Below are 9,307 nucleotides of genomic sequence, written 5' to 3' on the forward strand. Positions count from 1 at the left end.
AAAAAATGTCGATGGCAAAAAAAGACTCAAAAATATAATTAAGGGCATTTTGATTAAAATATTTAAATATTAGTGATCAAATTTGTTATTAAACCTTCTAAATAATTGAGTAAAATGTGAGATTGATTGTGTATTTATAATATAAGATTATTAAATTAAAATAGGAACAAAATTCAAAGAAGGTGGATTTGAACCTTACACATTACACTTATATTGTACCTTTATCGGAGTGTTAAATTTCTAATCATCTTTATACTCCAACTAACCTCATTTCTTTCAGTTTTCATGCTTTTTTTATTATAATTTGATTTTAATATTTTTAATTTTGTGACTAATTTTTTCCTTAATTTTATCAAATAACTTAACATCACTTATTTTTTACGACTTAACAAATATGCACAAAAAAATTAAATTATATATGCCACATCATTATATGTTTAAAAATAAAATTATTGATGTCAAATAAGATAAAATTTGTAACACCTCAAACCCGGCCTAGACATTATGGTTAAATCCAGAGATGTCATAAAGAATGGATTTTGAAAACGGTTATGTTAAATCATTTCGGTTCAAACAACTCATATTCGTTTATATCCATTGCTGAAAACAGTAATTAATTGTTTTATTTGGCAAAACGAAATTTTGTAGCGAATGTTATAGTAAATATTATTTTCTTAAAATCTCATTCGTAAGTTTAGAAAGCCTTTATTTTAGTAAAAACCGTGTTTTTAGCTAGTCATCCCAATAAAAATATTTAACGAAAAATTCAAATCCCAAAATTTGCATCAACAGTCCGGAAAGTCCAATTAGTACAAAACTTCCAAAAATAACCTTTAAATAATAAAACCTTTAATTAAAAATTAGTTTGTAGACTAGTGGTCATCGCAAGACTCCGCTACACCAATTCGCATAAGTCTGTAGGTTACCTATAGAGAACAGATAAACAAAAGTTAGTTTACGAAAACTCAATGTGTAACCCAACAGAAATAGACATGCAAAACATACAGTAAACTCATATACAGTCAGATACAGATTCAGACTTATATCAATTTCAGATACAGATAACAAAAATAGTTATGCAAATATACAAAAACTGATACAGTGAGTCCTACCCCATCCTCTACACACCATCTCCGTCCATCCCATCACACCATGTAAAGGTTAAAAACACCCACTTATCCCTACACACCATATAGTGTTGATACGACACATATCAGATAATGTGCAGCCAAGCTGCCAGATGATAGGCGATGAACGCCATACAGAACACTTCCTTCTCATATGCAAATCCCACCCCAAATCAGATACAAAAATAACAGATTTGACATGCTCAACATGCTTATATACAGATAACAGACATATATTTAATATGCTACTCAGATTAGTCCATCAAAATATCATAACATACGAAATAGGTTTTGGTTAGCACTTACTGGCACACGTGTAACATCCTAAAATAGGGCCTAAACGAAACAGTGGTTGCGAAACCGTGAATCTGAGATAGAAAAGTTTATTCAGATTAATTTTTTTAAAATAAATTTTTTTATGCCCCGAACAAGTAAGATAAGTCTGGTAACGCCTCGTGCTCGACTCTAACGATGGTCTCCGGTAAGGGGTGTTAATGGTAGGCCCACAGTCGATCGGAACAAGGCCCACAGTCTATCAGAACAACCCGTGCAACCCTAGGAAAAATTTCAGTATTGTGAACCCACATGCCCGTGTTTAGAAAAACAATTTTATCAAAAAGATGAAAGAAGAAGGGAGAGAAAAATAAAAGCAAAAAAAATTCTTATGGGAAGAAAAGTGCAGAAAATGTCAAATTTCCAAAAGAGAGGGATTTTTGGGAAATACGAATTTTACCCGAATCCTACTACATCCACAATCATAACCACCCACTACTTAGAATTGCAACTCCACTGAAACTCTATCACAACACCAAACAAAAACAATACCCACGCTTGCTCAAGGTTTCGAACACAGGACCTCTAGCACACCAACTCCTTTACCACTTAAACCAACAAGCTCATTCTTATATAAATTAATAGACAATTAAATATAAGGCTACTCAATAAGGGTGAGGCTTGGATAAAAAATAACAAAAATTACTAAAAGTGAGAATTGAACCCAAGACCTCTTATACACACCTAGAACACTCAACCACTGAAGCAAATACTCATTTATGTCAGATATTTACAGAAAGATAAATAAAAAAGTTAGGGCATTACAACTCTTACCCCTAAAAGAAATTTCGACCTCAAAATTTACCTGATCAGAACAGATAAGGATACTACTGACGCATCAAGTCCTCAGGTTCCCACGTAGCTTCCTCAGTGCCATGATTCTGCCACAGAACCTTTACTAATGGAATGGACTTCCTCCTTAGAATCTTAACATCTCAATGCAAAATCTAAACCACCTCCTCCTCAAAAGTCAAATCCGGTCTAACATCGATCTCCTCAACAAAGACAAATTGAGACGGATCAGACCGGTACCGCCTAAACATCGAGACGTGAAATATATTGTGGATACGATTCAACTTTGGAGGTAACTCCAACTAATAAGCGACTGGTCCTACATGCTTCAGAATCTGATACAGCCCAATAAACCTAGGGCTTAACCTACCCTTACGACCGAACCTCAGAACTTTCTTCCACGGAGAAACCTTGAGAAAGATTAAATCCCCCGCAGAGTACTCAATATCTCTCCTCTTTAAATCTGCATAGCACTTATGTCTATTAGAAGCTGCCTTCAGACGATCCCGAATCAGTTTAACCTTATCCTTGGTCTTAGAAACCAACTCAGGACCTAAAACCTGACGCTCACCCAACTCAGTGCAACATAGCGGAGTACGACACTTACGACCATACATAGCCTCGTAAGGTGCCATTTGAATGATAGACTGGAAACTGTTATTATAGGCAAACTCAGCTAGTGACAGATAATCCCTCTAACTACTTCAGAAATCAATCACACAACTCTGAAGTATATCCTCCAGTATCTGAATCATCCTCTCAGATTGACCATCGGTTTGAGGATGAAACGCAGTACTGAAGTCTAATCTTGAACCCAGAGCCTCGCACAATTTCTTTCAAAACTGAGATGTGAAGCGAGGATCTCTATAAAAAATAATCGAAACAGGAACCCCATGCAGTCTTACAATCTCGGAGATATAAAGCTTCGCTAACTTTTGCAGATAGTAGTTCATCTGAACCGAAATAAAATGAGTGGACTTGGTCATCGATCCACGATGACCCAAACATAATTATTCTTAATGGGTATCAAGGGCAATCTACTAACGAAGTCCATCGTTACTTATTCCCACTTTCGTAAAGGAATCTTAACGGGTTGTAAAAAACCTGAAGGCAGCTGGTGCTCAGCCTTAACTTGCTGGCATGTCAGACATCGAGCAACAAAATTCGTAACCTCACGCTTCAACCCCAGCTACCAATACAGCTCATGAAGATCGCGATACACCTTATTACCACCGGGATGTATAGTATAAGGGCTATTATGTGCCTCCTTCAGAATCAACTGTCTCAGATCAGAATCATTAAGCACACAAATTTGACCTCGAAAGCACAAAACTCTATCCTTATTCAGCCCAAAATCTGAAGTACCGCCGCTTTCAATTTGACAAAACCGCAAACCCAGAGACTCATCCCCTAATTGCTTATTTCGAATCTGATCAATCCAAGTCGACTTAACTTGCAACTTAGCTAACAGACTCCTATCATCAAACAGACTAAGACGAGTGAACATCACTCTCAAATCAGTTATCGCTCTACGACTTAGAGCATCGGCCACCACATTGGCCTTACTAGGATGATACTCTATCGGTGCTGTTTAATATTCAACTCCTTTTGAGTAAGAAAATACTTGAGGCTCTTATGATCAGTGTAAATAATACACCTCTCACCATATAAATAGTGCCTCCATATTTTCAATGCAAAAGCCATCGCAGCCAACTCGAAATCATACGTTAAATAATTCCCATCGTGTGTCTTAATTGATAAGACGTATAAGCCACAACCTTACCATCTTGCATTAAAACACAACCCAAACTAACATGTGACGTATCACTGTATACCATAAATTCTTTTCTAGATTCAGACTGTATCAGAGCAAGAGCGTGAGTTTGAATGGCTTGAGCTTCTTAAAGCTCGATGCTGTGCATCAGTCTAGAGAAATGGAACACCCTTGTGTAAAAGCTTAGTCCAAGGAGCTGCAATCAGAGAGAACCCCTCAACAAGCCGCCGAAAATATCCCACTAAACTCAGAAAACTGCGGATATCAAAATTGCTCTTAGGCTGTTTCCACTCAAGTACAACCTCAATATTTTTTAGATTAACACGAATCTCCTTAGTAAAAACCACGTTCCCTAGAAAAATTACCTCTCGCAACCAAAACTCACACTTGTTCAACTTAGCGTAAAGCTGCTTCTCTCAGAATATCTAAAGCATTACTCTAAGATGTTCATCATGCTCATCCTTAGTCTTAGGGTAAAGGAAAATATCGTTGATGAAAACCATGACGAACTGATCTAGATATGGCTAAAAGACTCGATTCATTAAATCCATGAATGCAGTCGGAGTATTCGTCAGACCAAAAGGCATAACTAGGAACTCGTAATATCCATAACGAGTCCTAAATACAGTCTTATAAACATCAGCTTCCTTAACTCTAAGCTAATGATACCCAGAACGAAGATCAATATTCGAAAACATTGAAGCCCTTCAGAACTGATCAAACAAATCATCGATTATCGAAAGTGGATACTTATTCTTCATCGTCAGTTTATTCAATTATCTATAATCAATATACACGCTCATGGTCCCATCCTTTTTCTTAACAAACAAACCGGTGCCCCATACAGAGACACAATAGGATGGATGAAACCACGGTCCAGAAGTTTCTGAAGTTGAGCCTTAAACTCTGTAAACTCCTTCAGTGTCATTCGGCAGGAAGTGATGAACACTAGAGCTATACCCGGTAGAAGTTCAATCCCGAACTCAACTTTTTGATTCGGAGGTAAACCCGGTAACTCCTTAGGAAAGACATCCAAAAAATCCCTCACTATTCTGATATCCCCGATAGAAGAGTCCTCAAAACCAGAATTACTGAAAAATGCCATATACACCTCGCAACATTTTCGAACCAGTTTTTTAGCCATAAGAGTAAAAATCACATTGGAAAGATAATCTTGATGCTCATCAATCATAACCACCTTATTATCACCCTTAGTCCTTAGAATAACCCTCTTAGACGTGCAATCTAAATTGACTCGATGCTCAACCAACCAATTCGTACCCAGAATCAAATCAAACTCTCCAAACGGTAACTCCATAAGATTTGCCAGAAATACAGCCCCTTGCACCTCTAACGGAATATCCCTATAGAGTTTACTAACCAGAATAGATTGCCCCAACGGGCTCAGTACAGTGATCTCACTAGAAGTAATCTCAACAAACATCCCTAGGTTTCTAGAAACAGAACTAGTTACATAAGAGTGTATGGAACCTATGTTTATCAAAGCAGTATAAGGTACATCGTAAATAAAGAACGTACTTGTGATAACATCAATAGCATATTTGTCCTCTTGGCATTGAGCAGCATAAACTTATACATGCTACCTTACTTCAATTTGATTAGCTCCTCCGTCTAGTGCTCTCTACCGTCAGCCCATACCATTATCACCCCTAACCGGTCTATGGCCCCTAGGTGGTTGCTGAACTGCCCTCCGAGGCTATGCAGAACTCAGTCCTGAAGCTTGCATCTAATCTGTCCGCTATGGACACTCTTTAATACGATGCTCTAAAGACCCACACCCCAGACAAGCTCCTAATCTCTTCTAACACTTGCCTGGATAGCGCCTACCATAATCCCACAAGGCTGAATCCCATTAGAAGCAATACAAACCCCCACTCTAATCAGCCCATCTGGTCTAACCTTTTTCTTAGGCCTCTGAGAAAAACAAGAGGGCTCTAAATCCCTCTTATTCTTGCCTCTCTCACGGTCCCTATTCTGGCGCTCCACGTGCTTAACCTCTTCGGCAATCTTCACCTTATCTACTAGAACCGCGAACTCTCGTCCTTCTATGGAGCAATCAGTACTCTCAAGTTATTCCTCAAGCCATCCTCAAAGCGAACGTATTTCTCATATTCAGACGCCACCATTCCTCGCGCGTAGCAGTTTAACCTCAAAAACTCAGCCTCATACTCGGCCATTGATCTACCACTTTCGTGAGATTCATGAAATTACGCCTACGAGCATCCACATAACTTGCACCCACATATTTTAGATGAAAAGCAGTTTTGAAGAAGTCCTAGTTCAGATGATTAAGTTGAGTACCCTTCTCAACCGATAACCACCACTGATATGCCTTGTTGCGAAGCAAAAAGACTGCGCCCTTAAGTTTTTACTCGGAAGTATAGTCTCTATAATTCATGATCCTCTCAGTGGTCTCTAACCAATACTCGGCCATAGTAGGGGCGACTCTAGTGACACCTCTAAATAGCTCAGCACCATTGGACCGGAGTCACTCAATTGACAACCTGTGGCCTCTAGATCCAGAATAGGCTCTCGCAACCCTCTTCAATTTCCACAACATAGCTTGAGACAGTGCGTTGTCCCCAACCAAATAGCTCTGAGACCCAGTCTCAATAGCAGGCGAAACCGGCGTCTCACTCATGTTTAAATTTGGCATACTGCCCAAAGAGAAAGAATCAGCTTGAGCCCCTCTACGGCCTCTACCATGGCCTCGAATGCCATGTGTAAGCGGGCCAATTTACCCGGGTCCACCAAAAAAACCAAAATCCAAAATTAAACCAAATTAAATGTCCAAGTCCAGTTTACAGGTCCAATACATCAAGCCTAATAATAAAATATAGCCCAAAACCTAGACGCAAATAATTCAAGGCCCGAACGACCCAAAACATATTAGAAACAAAAAACTCTAAGGTCCACTTTGCGCCGCAACAGTCCCAGCCTCCATGCGCCTTCAACACCGTACGAGCACATCTTGGCGCCACAGCCACGCCCACGCCTCCGTATGCTAGCACATGGCCCCCGTACACACGCCACGCACTCCGTACCTGCGAAAGAAAACAAAAACAGCAGCAAGAGTAGCAGCCAATAGAAATTTTTTTGTATTTTTTCTTCTTTTGATTATTCGGCTATAAAGCCCTGTTGATTTTCGATTGTAAGGGTTCCCTTTTTACACACACTACACAAACTCAATACAAAAGAATCAGCAAAAATTATAAGGTGATTTGAATTTTTGGTTTTCAATTTTTTTTCTTTTGCATGTATCTTGTTTTCTTTTAGAAATTTTTTTTAAAAAAAAGAGAAAGAAACGAGAAGTTTACCTTCGCGGATGCATCGATGAGATTCTCGTCTTCTCTGTCGAAGTCGGGGTTAGAGATGCGAGTGAAAATCGCTTTTAAGTGTAAATTTTGATGAAAATAAAGAAAGCTTCTACATCATTCACCAATTTTAATGGTGACCTGATGATTAAATGGCCTTAGGAGATAAAGGTTGCTGTGCCGAAACCCTAACAATTGGGTATTCGGTCTGTAACTTGGAAAAATTGCAAAATGCCATTCATTTTCTTTAAATTTTGAGCATACAACGAAACGGCACCGTCCTGGGGGGGAAGGGATCCACGCGTCGACCCGTTCTAGGACCCGAGTCCGCGCCCTTGCACTTTAAATGGACTATTTGCACAGAAGGCTCTTTCCTTTTGCGTCGCATTTTAATCAGCCCATATTTGTAGTTCGTTATTTTTTTGAATTTGGCCCGATAATTTGCGCGTGTTTTCACTTTGGTCCATGCCTCAGCGCTGCGTTTTGGGGTCTGGATTATTTCCAGATTTGGTCCTTGCGCCTTCGCACACCTGTCACGCTGGTCCCTTTTTATTTCAATAGTTCATTTCATTTATAATTTGCCCCTTTCATTTTTATTCTATTTTAATTGAGTTTCCTTTTTATTTATTTTATAGGTTCATTATTATTTTTTCAAATACATTCAACATCCTTAATCCTTGTTTACTTGTTTTTTATGTTTTAAGTTACTTTAATTATTTTGTTTTGTTTTTTAAAATCACTATTGTAATGTTTTTTTTATACTATCATACATATATATGTATACATACTTTATAATAAAGTTAATTTTACTTCATGCATGCTATTAATCTCATATTATTTTATACATATAATTCCTTTTTAATTTATTCTTATATTTTATTATATGATCCTACATAATATATCTTTTAAATTATTATCATGTAAGTATATATATTTATTGGTTCCTATGTTTAATCTATACATTTCTAAATATATGTACTTTATACATATAGTTTTCTTTATATATATAAGCATGTTCTTAAATCTATTATATAATTTATGATAAAATTAATTTAATCTTATATATATTATCATTTCTATGTTATTTTTGCATGTAATTGCTTTTCAATTTTTATATATATATATGTGTGTGTATGCTTTTAACACATTATATAGATAGTATATTTTCTAAAATTCTATTTTATCATGCATCTTGGCTACTCATTCATGTTTATAGATTATTAAATTCTCCTTTATTGTATGTACTTTTTAAAATGTTTTGACACCTTGTACATTATTTGATTTTAAAATGTTTATTTTATAACACGTATTTTAATAATTAAGTATATATCCCTAGGTTGTTTTTGCAAATATTTTAAATTCATCAATTCATATATTATGTGTATTATGTGTTCATCAATTCATCATTATCTTAAGATTGTCTTATATCACTTTAACTTCTAATTGCTATTTTGTTGCATTGATTGTTTTATATAATGCCATGTATATTATCGTTGTGTATTATTTATTCATTTTATTATTATATCAACTGTTCTCCATCCATGTTGAGAAGTTCGATTATATTTGCCTTAGATTAGTCATACTTGATTATTAGTTTGCCAATTGATATTGTATTTTGTGAGTGTATATTACCTCATGTTCTATTTTCCTTTTAGTCTACGAATGTTGCATTATGATTTTTAACTTCTTTTAAATTTTTTTTAATTATTCCATCTTATTTCAAGTAAATTTAATACGTTTTAAGCTAGTTTTTATAACTATTTATTTAAAAATTCTTTAAAACGAAGGCAATGTTCGGTGTTTGGCAATTCGGGGAATCGTGTCCTATCGTGCTGGGTTGCAATTTGCCGCTTGTTCGAAATAATCGAATATTCCTTTGGAATTTCACTCATGTCTTTAAAAATTCTTCAAAACGAGGGTAATGTTCGATGTTTGGCAATTCGGGG

The sequence above is a fragment of the Gossypium hirsutum genome, chromosome A10 (genome assembly GCF_007990345.1).
Source record: "Gossypium hirsutum isolate 1008001.06 chromosome A10, Gossypium_hirsutum_v2.1, whole genome shotgun sequence".
In the NCBI taxonomy this organism is placed as follows: Eukaryota; Viridiplantae; Streptophyta; class Magnoliopsida; order Malvales; family Malvaceae; genus Gossypium; species Gossypium hirsutum.